General features: G+C 47.2%; 1 long non-coding RNA gene across 1 annotated transcript; it reads left to right on the forward strand.

The window, feature by feature from the left end:
* Positions 1–6,245: 6,245 nt before the first annotated feature.
* On the forward strand, positions 6,246–12,969 carry LOC143961211 (uncharacterized). Its single transcript, XR_013270434.1, has 2 exons — positions 6,246–10,036; positions 10,120–12,969. It is a non-coding gene; the product is annotated as an uncharacterized LOC143961211 (long non-coding RNA).
* Positions 12,970–13,593: the final 624 nt, after the last annotated feature.

Below are 13,593 nucleotides of genomic sequence, written 5' to 3' on the forward strand. Positions count from 1 at the left end.
CCCCCACCTCGGCACCCCCTCCCCCTGAGGGGGGAGGGGGTGCCGAGGTGAGGGGGCATGCCAGATAGATCTCTGGTCAGCTTGAAGCAAAATGTGATCAAAGTGACTGACTTTGAGCTCCTGTTTCTGGAGAACCACGTGGTGAAAACCAGCCCAAACTTTGCACACTTGTAGGGGAGACTCTTTAGCACCTATGGTGCAAATTTGGAGCCCCTATAACCTAAGGCCGACCTGTACTGACTCCCCAAAGATGGTACCCCTAGGACATCTAATTTTTACATTGGTGCCTATGTGAAAACTGGCCATGTTTGGGACCCGATAGCTCCCCCGTTTTAGGTCCAAACTGCCCCAAACTTGGCATGCATACTCACAAGACCCTGGGCTACGTGGGGCTGAAGAAAGTGAATCATTCCCATGTATGGTTCGGGAAATATGACCGTTTAAAGTTGAGCTCCAATTGAACCAACTTTGGAACTTTGAACTCCCATTACTGGGGAACCTTCCATACTGGTGCACCATCAAGCTGCGAGTGGACCCCCACCTCGGCACCCCCTCCCCCTGAGGGGGGAGGGGGTGCCGAGGTGAGGGGGCATGCCAGATAGATCTCTGGTCAGCTTGAAGCAAAATGTGATCAAAGTGACTGACTTTGAGCTCCTGTTTCTGGAGAACCACGTGGTGAAAACCAGCCCAAACTTTGCACACTTGTAGGGGAGACTCTTTAGCACCTATGGTGCAAATTTGGAGCCCCTATAACCTAAGGCCGACCTGTACTGACTCCCCAAAGATGGTACCCCTAGGACATCTAATTTTTACATTGGTGCCTATGTGAAAACTGGCCATGTTTGGGACCCGATAGCTCCCCCGTTTTAGGTCCAAACTGCCCCAAACTTGGCATGCATACTCACAAGACCCTGGGCTACGTGGGGCTGAAGAAAGTGAATCATTCCCATGTATGGTTCGGGAAATATGACCGTTTAAAGTTGAGCTCCAATTGAACCAACTTTGGAACTTTGAACTCCCATTACTGGGGAACCTTCCATACTGGTGCACCATCGAGCTGCGAGTGGACCCCCACCTCGGCACCCCCTCCCCCTGAGGGGGGAGGGGGTGCCGAGGTGAGGGGGCATGCCAGATAGATCTCTGGTCAGCTTGAAGCAAAATGTGATCAAAGTGACTGACTTTGAGCTCCTGTTTCTGGAGAACCACGTGGTGAAAACCAGCCCAAACTTTGCACACTTGTAGGGGAGACTCTTTAGCACCTATGGTGCAAATTTGGAGCCCCTATAACCTAAGGCCGACCTGTACTGACTCCCCAAAGATGGCACCCCTAGGACATCTAATTTTTACATTGGTGCCTATGTGAAAACTGGCCATGTTTGGGACCCGATAGCTCCCCCGTTTTAGGTCCAAACTGCCCCAAACTTGGCATGCATACTCACAAGACCCTGGGCTACGTGGGGCTGAAGAAAGTGAATCATTCTCATGTATGGTTCGGGAAATATGACCGTTTAAAGTTGAGCTCCAATTGAACCAACTTTGGAACTTTGAACTCCCATTACTGGGGAACCTTCCATACTGGTGCACCATCGAGCTGCGAGTGGACCCCCACCTCGGCACCCCCTCCCCCTGAGGGGGGAGGGGGTGCCGAGGTGAGGGGGCATGCCAGATAGATCTGTGGTCAGCTTGAAGCAAAATGTGATCAAAGTGACTGACTTTGAGCTCCTGTTTCTGGAGAACCACGTGGTGAAAACCAGCCCAAACTTTGCACACTTGTAGGGGAGACTCTTTAGCACCTATGGTGCAAATTTGGAGCCCCTATAACCTAAGGCCGACCTGTACTGACTCCCCAAAGATGGTACCCCTAGGACATCTAATTTTTACATTGGTGCCTATGTGAAAACTGGCCATGTTTGGGACCCGATAGCTCCCCCGTTTTAGGTCCAAACTGCCCCAAACTTGGCATGCATACTCACAAGACCCTGGGCTACGTGGGGCTGAAGAAAGTGAATCATTCCCATGTATGGTTCGGGAAATATGACCGTTTAAAGTTGAGCTCCAATTGAACCAACTTTGGAACTTTGAACTCCCATTACTGGGGAACCTTCCATACTGGTGCACCATCGAGCTGCGAGTGGACCCCCACCTCGGCACCCCCTCCCCCCTCAGGGGGAGGGGGTGCCGAGGTGAGGGGGCATGCCAGATAGATCTCTGGTCAGCTTGAAGCAAAATGTGATCAAAGTGACTGACTTTGAGCTCCTGTTTCTGGAGAACCACGTGGTGAAAACCAGCCCAAACTTTGCACACTTGTAGGGGAGACTCTTTAGCACCTATGGTGCAAATTTGGAGCCCCTATAACCTAAGGCCGACCTGTACTGACTCCCCAAAGATGGTACCCCTAGGACATCTAATTTTTACATTGGTGCCTATGTGAAAACTGGCCATGTTTGGGACCCGATAGCTCCCCCGTTTTAGGTCCAAACTGCCCCAAACTTGGCATGCATACTCACAAGACCCTGGGCTACGTGGGGCTGAAGAAAGTGAATCATTCCCATGTATGGTTCGGGAAATATGACCGTTTAAAGTTGAGCTCCAATTGAACCAACTTTGGAACTTTGAACTCCAATTACTGGGGAACCTTCCATACTGGTGCACCATCGAGCTGCGAGTGGACCCCCACCTCGGCAACCCCTCCCCCTGAGGGGGGAGGGGGTGCCGAGGTGAGGGGGCATGCCAGATAGATCTCTGGTCAGCTTGAAGCAAAATGTGATCAAAGTGACTGACTTTGAGCTCCTGTTTCTGGAGAACCACGTGGTGAAAACCAGCCCAAACTTTGCACACTTGTCGGGGAGACTCTTTAGCACCTATGGTGCAAATTTGGAGCCCCTATAACCTAAGGCCGACCTGTACTGACTCCCCAAAGATGGTACCCCTAGGACATCTAATTTTTACATTGGTGCCTATGTGAAAACTGGCCATGTTTGGGACCCGATAGCTCCCCCGTTTTAGGTCCAAACTGCCCCAAACTTGGCATGCATACTCACAAGACCCTGGGCTACGTGGGGCTGAAGAAAGTGAATCATTCTCATGTATGGTTCGGGAAATATGACCGTTTAAAGTTGAGCTCCAATTGAACCAACTTTGGAACTTTGAACTCCCATTACTGGGGAACCTTCCATACTGGTGCACCATCGAGCTGCGAGTGGACCCCCACCTCGGCACCCCCTCCCCCTGAGGGGGGAGGGGGTGCCGAGGTGAGGGGGCATGCCAGATAGATCTGTGGTCAGCTTGAAGCAAAATGTGATCAAAGTGACTGACTTTGAGCTCCTGTTTCTGGAGAACCACGTGGTGAAAACCAGCCCAAACTTTGCACACTTGTAGGGGAGACTCTTTAGCACCTATGGTGCAAATTTGGAGCCCCTATAACCTAAGGCCGACCTGTACTGACTCCCCAAAGATGGTACCCCTAGGACATCTAATTTTTACATTGGTGCCTATGTGAAAACTGGCCATGTTTGGGACCCGATAGCTCCCCCGTTTTAGGTCCAAACTGCCCCAAACTTGGCATGCATACTCACAAGACCCTGGGCTACGTGGGGCTGAAGAAAGTGAATCATTCCCATGTATGGTTCGGGAAATATGACCGTTTAAAGTTGAGCTCCAATTGAACCAACTTTGGAACTTTGAACTCCCATTACTGGGGAACCTTCCATACTGGTGCACCATCGAGCTGCGAGTGGACCCCCACCTCGGCACCCCCTCCCCCCTCAGGGGGAGGGGGTGCCGAGGTGAGGGGGCATGCCAGATAGATCTCTGGTCAGCTTGAAGCAAAATGTGATCAAAGTGACTGACTTTGAGCTCCTGTTTCTGGAGAACCACGTGGTGAAAACCAGCCCAAACTTTGCACACTTGTAGGGGAGACTCTTTAGCACCTATGGTGCAAATTTGGAGCCCCTATAACCTAAGGCCGACCTGTACTGACTCCCCAAAGATGGTACCCCTAGGACATCTAATTTTTACATTGGTGCCTATGTGAAAACTGGCCATGTTTGGGACCCGATAGCTCCCCCGTTTTAGGTCCAAACTGCCCCAAACTTGGCATGCATACTCACAAGACCCTGGGCTACGTGGGGCTGAAGAAAGTGAATCATTCCCATGTATGGTTCGGGAAATATGACCGTTTAAAGTTGAGCTCCAATTGAACCAACTTTGGAACTTTGAACTCCAATTACTGGGGAACCTTCCATACTGGTGCACCATCGAGCTGCGAGTGGACCCCCACCTCGGCAACCCCTCCCCCTGAGGGGGGAGGGGGTGCCGAGGTGAGGGGGCATGCCAGATAGATCTCTGGTCAGCTTGAAGCAAAATGTGATCAAAGTGACTGACTTTGAGCTCCTGTTTCTGGAGAACCACGTGGTGAAAACCAGCCCAAACTTTGCACACTTGTCGGGGAGACTCTTTAGCACCTATGGTGCAAATTTGGAGCCCCTATAACCTAAGGCCGACCTGTACTGACTCCCCAAAGATGGTACCCCTAGGACATCTAATTTTTACATTGGTGCCTATGTGAAAACTGGCCATGTTTGGGACCCGATAGCTCCCCCGTTTTAGGTCCAAACTGCCCCAAACTTGGCATGCATACTCACAAGACCCTGGGCTACGTGGGGCTGAAGAAAGTGAATCATTCCCATGTATGGTTCGGGAAATATGACCGTTTAAAGTTGAGCTCCAATTGAACCAACTTTGGAACTTTGAACTCCCATTACTGGGGAACCTTCCATACTGGTGCACCATCGAGCTGCGAGTGGACCCCCACCTCGGCACCCCCTCCCCCCTCAGGGGGAGGGGGTGCCGAGGTGAGGGGGCATGCCAGATAGATCTCTGGTCAGCTTGAAGCAAAATGTGATCAAAGTGACTGACTTTGAGCTCCTGTTTCTGGAGAACCACGTGGTGAAAACCAGCCCAAACTTTGCACACTTGTAGGGGAGACTCTTTAGCACCTATGGTGCAAATTTGGAGCCCCTATAACCTAAGGCCGACCTGTACTGACTCCCCAAAGATGGTACCCCTAGGACATCTAATTTTTACATTGGTGCCTATGTGAAAACTGGCCATGTTTGGGACCCGATAGCTCCCCCGTTTTAGGTCCAAACTGCCCCAAACTTGGCATGCATACCCACAAGACCCTGGGCTACGTGGGGCTGAAGAAAGTGAATCATTCCCATGTATGGTTCGGGAAATATGACCGTTTAAAGTTGAGCTCCAATTGAACCAACTTTGGAACTTTGAACTCCCATTACTGGGGAACCTTCCATACTCGGGGGGGTTTGTGTGCCTGTGTGTACCTACATGTCAGTGTAGTGTTGGTGCACACTTACTATTAGTCTTCTCCTCGTAGTCCGGTCAAAAAGACCGTCCCGAGGAGAATGACATCACTTCCTCCTTCCTGTGTAAACAATACACAGTGGGAGGAAGCTTCTCATTGGCCAGGAGCGATCCAGAGGGGGTGGCCAAAAATGAACGGCCATCCCCTCATCACGGAGCGCTCCTGGAGCGAACCGGACCGTCGTATCCAACGGGAGGGGGTCCGATCGGACCCCCACCCGCTGGAAGGCAATCACATACATCTACGTGATTGTGCCTGCCTGTGCCATTGTGTTGACGTACATTGGCAATACGGCGGTCCTGAAGTGGTTATAGGCCCCTCGTAAATCCAGCTTTGTAAATATTTTGGCTGATCGAAGTCTCTGGAATAATTCTGGAATCAATGGAAGGGGGTAGCGATTTTTAATCATCACTTTATTTAAATCCCTGTAATCCACACATGGGCGGAGCGAATGGTCTTTTTTTTCAACGAAAAATATTCCAGCACCGGCTGGGGAAGAGGAATGTCGGATAAATCCTTTCTTGAGGTTCTCATCGATGTATTCTTTGAGGACCAGGAGTTCAGGTTCCGATAGAGGGAATATCCTCCCGAATGGAATTTCGGCTCCAGGCAATAACTCGATTGGGCAATCGTAGACCCGATGAGGAGGGAGTGTGTCCGCCTTTCTTTTGTCAAACACGTCCAGGAATTTGTGGTATGTGGTTGGGACCAACCTCTGGAGCTCAGATGTAGGACCCGAACAGGCAATGACCGGAACCAGGTGGTTTGAGGTCCTGACACAATTTTGGAGGCAGTAAGTGGACCGAAACACTACCTCACCGGTTATCCAGTTTATTTGGGGATTATGAGCTTGTAACTATAAGGGAATACTTATTAAGGTTACCAAAAGATATACGGTACTAGGTTAAAGGTCTAAGATAATATGCTTAGGCGTGCATTTCACTAAGTTCAGAATTAAGATGCAAGATGTTGACATATTAGGATGCATCTGTCTGCGGTAAGAGGTACAAAGCTAAGATAGGACTGGTTACGCAAGAATATGGTCAGTCAGCAGATGTTGAAATGACGAAATAACTATCAGAAGACTGTATTTCACCTTTGACTTAGATAATGTCATGAGTTTAAGAAAAATGTCGATGTATGTATGAATTACCTGATTGGTTAAACCACAGGGCTGTCCTTCTGCTCAAACTAAATAAAACTGTTGTGTGTGCTTCAATAGGCACATTCATTATTCACGTACAATAGTGTGTATGTGTAATGTTTTGTCCACCGGTGAAAGGGACCTCCGCTCTTCAATCCTAGCCTAGGCTACCAGGGGTTACTTACAGAAGACGAGCAACCTAACAGTTTTGGTACCAGAAAAGTGGGGTTCGTCTTGCGACAGGTAAGTCACTTTACTCTTTTTTACCTGATTGGTGAATGGTGTAAACACTTACTCTGTCCGGGCGGCCGCTACGAACTTAGTTTAAAATTAAAAGAAGTAACTGTGCCTTCGCGGTGGACTAGGCTGGTCCCTCGGGAGGTTAAAAGGGCTCGCAAGGAATTTATAGGTTTAGGGGAGTCCGACTAGGTTGGTCTGACTTAAAACTATTGGTGATAGTATTTTTAACACGGGAAGTAGTAGATTACGCCCGTGACAAAGGGATTGGTGGAGTGGACGCCCATTTGAAAAAAAATTTTTTTTTTTAAAAAGTGCACTATAAATTGATAAATGTATTGCAATACGGTTATTTCATGTCTTAAAGTATATTAAGAATATGTCTGTTTCTCTCTAGGTACGTGTGTAAGTATATAGAGTATAAGTTTTAATATAGAGTATAAGGAAAATAATTGTTGTTGTTTAAATGAGTGCAGAATATGAGGAGCCCTCTTGTAGTGACATAGCATCCGCCTGCCCCCATTGCACGTTAGGTCTACTCTTCCTAAGAATAGATGACAAGTGGATTTTACTGACCACCAGACCAGGGGGGTTCTCTTGCAAACTTGGTGTAAGAGGGGTATATCCCGCCACCAGGAAAAATTTACCCTTCATCGTATATTAAGGGTAAATCTTCATAGTTTTATATAAGTCCATCTGCCCCAAAAAAGATCAGGGATCCTACTCCCAGACCAGAGACCGGATTGTTGGACAAACCGGGTGTTATCACCTGTGTCCTGCCACTAGACACACACTGCCCAGACTACTAGATGGGGAATTCTGCAGCAACCCAAGCCATGGCCACCCCATCACCCTATGAATTTGTCAGTAATATGATCCCTGGCCCCCAGGTAGAACCATTTTGGACACAAGTCCGAGAAAGGTGTCACCAATTGGGAATCCATGACCCAGGACCCCAAGGTCCTTGTTCAGAGGAAGACTGGCAAGAAGTCAGTAAAATTTGTCAGGTACATAAGCATTCTTATCCTCCCTGCAAAGGGGCTGACCCACAATACATGAAGGATTGTTTCTGTGCATGGAACAAATGCCTTGGAAAATATAGGCAATTGTGGACAGCAAGGACATTGGAAATCCCAGTGCCCTTATAGGACTGGACAGATTAGAGCAAGAGGCAGAGGCAGGGGATTTAACCCCCAGACCCGCCCACAGTATCCCCGTTATCTGCCATACCAGAACCCTCGTCAACCACTACCCCAATATCCTACACAGCCACAAATAATGCACCGAGGGAAACTCTGTTGGTATTAATGGGACACCTGTCACCCATCCCATCACTCCACCACTGACTGTAGCCACTCCAGAAGGACAGAAATTATGTACCCAAACTTTTGCCGTCTTGTCCTCATGCCCTGTGCCCCTTATGGGACGGGACCTCTTGGCACAACTGTGTATTACCATTAAGTTTAATAAAGAAGGTTCCCTTACCGCTAGTTCACCATTATGTGACTTACATGGCCCTAAGCGACATGCACACAGAGGGTTCCCAAAAAGACATGCACACAGGAGTTTCTTTCTAATGATACCTTCCTCCCTTGACCATCACACAATTTGGGCAGAAAACAAAGGTAGTGTGGGCTTTATTAATTGCACACCATATGCACCCCAAATGCGGTCAGATGCAGGGATACAATATCAAAAACAGTATCCCCTACCCCCAGAGAAAGTCAAAGGCATCTCCCCTCAAATTAATGATTACATATCAAAAGGTATCCTGAGACCAATCATCAGTCCCTGGAACACACCCATTTACCCTGTAAAGAAGGCCAGTGGCGAGTGGAGACTCGTCCAAGACCTCAGAGCAGTAAACAAACAAGTGATTCCCCTCCCACCCCTAGTCTCAGACATCACTTTTATTTTCTCATGCATACCGGCAGACTCTCTATGCTACACAGTAATTGATTTAGCGAATGCTTTCTTTAGCATTCCCATTGCAGAGGAAGCCCAACCTATGTTTGCTTTCTCCTGGGCCGGGGGCCAACTAACCTGGCAAGGGTATGTAGACAGTCCAGCCGCCTTCTCTATGGTACTCAACGAGACTGTCAAGTCTTGGACATCTGAGCGAGGGTCGGTACTGATACAGTATGTGGACGACTTGCTCCTGTGCAGTCGAACTGCTGAAGATTGTGCGGTCGATTCAACATCACTGTTACAACACCTAGCTCACGCCGGGCATCTAGCCTCAAGGAAGAAAATACAATGGTGCCAGCCACAGGTAGAATACCTAGGGTGCATTCTAAAGGAAGGGACAAGGCTAGTGTCCCCCAAACGTGCCGCAGCCCTTCGAGCTCTCAGTCCCCCAAAAGACAAAGCCGCCCTACTCTCGTTCTTGGGTGCAATGGTATATTGCCGCCAATGGATTCCTGACTGTTCTCATTATGATAGTATCCTAAGAGAGGCTACTGGCTCGACAGCCCCTAAATTAATAGATTGGACTGAAGACAGACTACAAGCTTTTCAAGCTCTATTAAACAGTCTGTCAAATGCTCCCGCCCTAGGGTTGGTAGACTATGGTAAAGCTTTTCAGCTGTACTGTGTAGTTTCAGGGACCTCTTTTGCCGCCGTGCTAACACAACAGCATGGAACAGGCTACCGCCCTGTCTCCTACCTATCTAAAAAAAACTCCCCATCCAAGTACAGGGAATGCCATTCTGTCTCCAAAATCTTGCTGCCTGTGCAATGGCTGTACAAGATGCAAACAAATTAGTGCTAGGTCACCCATTGACTCTCTATACCACTCATTCAGTCACGCATCTTATTCAGAACATGAATACCCAACATATGACCTCGCAAAGACTTAGTGGTTATGAGATAACACTGATGAACACTGATAACCTCACACTCAAATATGTGCCTGCCAGCAACCCCGCTGTGCGCCTTTTGCATTCCATGTTGCGTTTACCACATGACCCAGACATTATACATGACTGTTCGGAAAAGGTTGCTGCTATTACCAGTCCCAGACCGGATCTCACTGACACCCCTATCTCAGGTGCAGAGGATGTTTTTGTGGACGGTAGTTGCTCCCGTCCCTCTGATTCCACCTTCCAAACAGGATATGCAATAGTCCAGTTGCCAAACAAGGTATTAGAAGCCAAACCACTGCCCCCTCTTCGGCTCAGGTGGCTGAACTGGAAGCCCTCACTAGGGCCTGCATTCTATTCACCGGTAAAGAGGTGAACGTCTACACAGACAGTAGATATGCTTTTGGAGTGGTGCATGATTTTGGTGTGATATGGGCCAATAGAGGTTTTAAAACAGCAGACAACAAAATAATTGCCAACTCCACACAGATTAGTGCTCTCCTCCAAGCCATTCTTCTTCCAAAAAAGGTAGCCATAATTAAAGTAAAGGCACACTCCTCTGACAGCAGTCGTGTTTCAAAAGGGAATGCTCTTGCTGACAGAGAAGCTAAAAGAGCTGCTGCCTTTTCCCCTAACCCACCTGCCCCCACAACAATGTTTTTCAAGGAACACTTCGCAGCACCTAACTTTAAAACTGTCATAGCACAGATGCAATCAATGGCCACAGAAGATGATGTCCATTTTTGGACAAAGGAAGGATTGACCAAAGACCCTGAAGGTCTTTGGTCAAAAGAGGGGAAGATCCACATGCAAGAACAAAACTATCACCCTTTGAGGTCCTCATGGGAATCCCCGCAAACATAGAATTACCCCCATTAGACCAAGACACTGATATTGACATTTATTCCCAACAGGAAATGTACGTGAAAAACCTGGTAAGTATGCTTCATGAAATGAACGAACAAGTTTCTGTCACCTTTTTTCCCTCTTCCCACAGAACCAACGCATCCCTTCATCCCTGGGGATAAAGTGCTGATCAAACAATTAGCACAAAGAAAGAGTATCGGACCGGCTTTCTCAGGACCATGGAAGGTGGAAAAGGTATCCAGGACCGCAGTGTTAACAGACCTAGGAAACACCTGGATCCACGCCAGCCGTCTTAAAAAGTGTCCCCAGCTTCCCTCGACTCCAGAGCCCCTGGCAGTGACAGAGAGCAGCAACTCCCAAGAACAAGATCTACAAGAAGTTCAGAGAGGCATAGAACAAATTTCCCTGGAAGATCCCACACCCCCTCAAAAGGACAAAACAGAGCCAACAACTGCCGGGATGAGAAACGAAGAAGAAGAACAGAACTCTTAGATAACAAATAATCAGAACTTTAAAAAAAACAAAGATGCTTTCTCCATCAGTGTCAGGGAAGGCCTTGTGCCTCTTATGCTGTATTACCCTAGTAGTGTTCCTACCAACCTGGTTGATAGCCAACTGTATATATCATCCAGAAGACTTAGGTCTATTAAAAGGGATATGTGGACCACCTAAGATGAATAATACCCCCGGCCAAAGACATAGTAGAAGTATTGTACCCGTTAATGAGTCACCTAAGGGACTGACTAACAAGATGTTACTACTAAAATTCAAATATAGCTATGCTCAAAAATCCGGTTTTGAGAAATGCTGGATTTGCAGCAAGCTACATCCCAGTACAGCTAGAATCCCTCTCATGGCAGTCCCCTTGAATTTTACCCCCCTCCTTAATGGAACACCCCCTATCGTCCTAACGAATGTTACTAGGACCCGTCCAAATAAAACCCTCACTTTCCAAATTATAGGTAGAAGCCACTTCCCAGACTGGTGTTTCCGACTGGGAAACACCACAGATGGAGCCGAGGTTTGCAAACAAGCAAAACTTAACATTTCAATGACATCATTTAACAGTCCTTCTTTCTTCCATACTTCAGATCCCACCCTAAATGCCACCTTTTTAGACTTTCTTAGCTCCAGTACCAAGACTACAATACACCAATTAATGTCAATACTGGTGCTCTCTGGCCTTTCTGATACTCTTAGGAACGTGTTCCATAAACGACCCCTAGCTCTAGGAAATACCATATATATATGCTGCGGCAAACTCTGTCACCCCTGGATCCCAACCAAACCCCAGGGGTGGTGTTACCTTGCAGCCCTGGTTCCTATCATGGGGGTATTAGGGGATAACAAGGGAAGTCACCTCCTTGAAGCCAGCATGCATCCTAGATATCCCCTTAGACACCGTAATAAACGAGAATTGTTTTTAGAAAAAGATATGGCCTGGGCATGGTTCACTTCCTGGACAGGGTGGGGAATTGACCTAATGAAAAGATTAAATAATTACACTGGCATAATTGATGAGATTCTGGAGGAAAATTCTGATGACATAACCAAACTAAATCTAGAAACTAGGGCAATTAGGAAGCAACTAGAACTACATGAGTTGGCCATAGAAAGTATGAGTGCAGCCCTTACTGGCCTCTGTGAGACTACTGAGGATTATGAGTGCTGTACCTGGATTCATAATACCAGCATCGAAGTCCCAGACTACTATGACGTTATTGCCCAACACAGGGAAGAGGTAAATAAACTACAGAAAGAGGCAAGGAACATAGGAAAAAACTGGGATCCCTTCTCGAGCAGTTTTAGTTTTGGGGGATTAATATCTTGGCTCCGAAATGCTGCCATGACAATTGTCACTGTGATTCTCTTCATTCTATTTTTATATGCCTGTTATAAGATAATCAAATGTTTATGTAAAAAGGGAAACACGGTCGCTCCGAAGGATCTGAAACTCACTTCCATTGTTAAGGATCCAACGGTATGGTATAGAAACCAAGAGCACAAGGGTTCGGAGTATGAAGCCTGTGCTATTAAATTAGAAAAGGAATGATCATTATGTAAATCACAGAATGATCAAAGGAAGGATTATAAGGGAATACTTATTAAGGTTACCAAAAGATATACGGTACTAGGTTAAAGGTCTAAGATAATATGCTTAGGCGTGCATTTCACTAAGTTCAGAATTAAGATGCAAGATGTTGACATATTAGGATGCATCTGTCTGCGGTAAGAGGTACAAAGCTAAGATAGGACTGGTTACGCAAGAATATGGTCAGTCAGCAGATGTTGAAATGACGAAATAACTATCAGAAGACTGTATTTCACCTTTGACTTAGATAATGTCATGAGTTTAAGAAAAATGTCGATGTATGTATGAATTACCTGATTGGTTAAACCACAGGGCTGTCCTTCTGCTCAAACTAAATAAAACTGTTGTGTGTGCTTCAATAGGCACATTCATTATTCACGTACAATAGTGTGTATGTGTAATGTTTTGTCCACCGGTGAAAGGGACCTCCGCTCTTCAATCCTAGCCTAGGCTACCAGGGGTTACTTACAGAAGACGAGCAACCTAACAGTAACCATGGCATTCCCAAAATGATTGGGAAGAGTGGTGAAGAAATGACATCCAGGCAGATTAATTCTTGGTGATCGAATTGAATATTGGCGAGCAGTGGTTGAGTCTCATGGGTAATGGGACCTGATCTGATGTTGGATCCATCTGCTAACCGTATGGAAAGTTGGCGTTGCTTGAGTGTCAATGGAATGTTGTGCTGCAGAACGAGAGTATGGTCAATGAAGCAACTACAGGCGCCCGAATCAATTATAGCTTGGACCTGGAGTGTTCCTCCTGGAAGCTGTAAGGAAAAGGGAACAGCTATATGAATTGATCTTGTCAGAGGTAATGCATTGGATACAAGAGGTGAGTCTTTGAACTTACGAATTTTATTTGGACATGTATTCGCATAGTGACCAGCTTCCCCACAATAAAGGCAAAGGTTGTTCTGGCGTCGGCGTAGCTTCTCCTCAGGAGACAATGGTGAGCGAAGTAATCCTAATTGCATTGGCTCTGGAGCTTCGGAGATGGGAGCAGGTGT

This window comes from Lithobates pipiens, unplaced genomic scaffold (genome assembly GCF_037356315.1).
Source record: "Lithobates pipiens isolate NorthernLeopardFrog02 unplaced genomic scaffold, aLitPip1_a1.2 Scaffold_110, whole genome shotgun sequence".
Classification (NCBI taxonomy): Eukaryota; Metazoa; Chordata; class Amphibia; order Anura; family Ranidae; genus Lithobates; species Lithobates pipiens.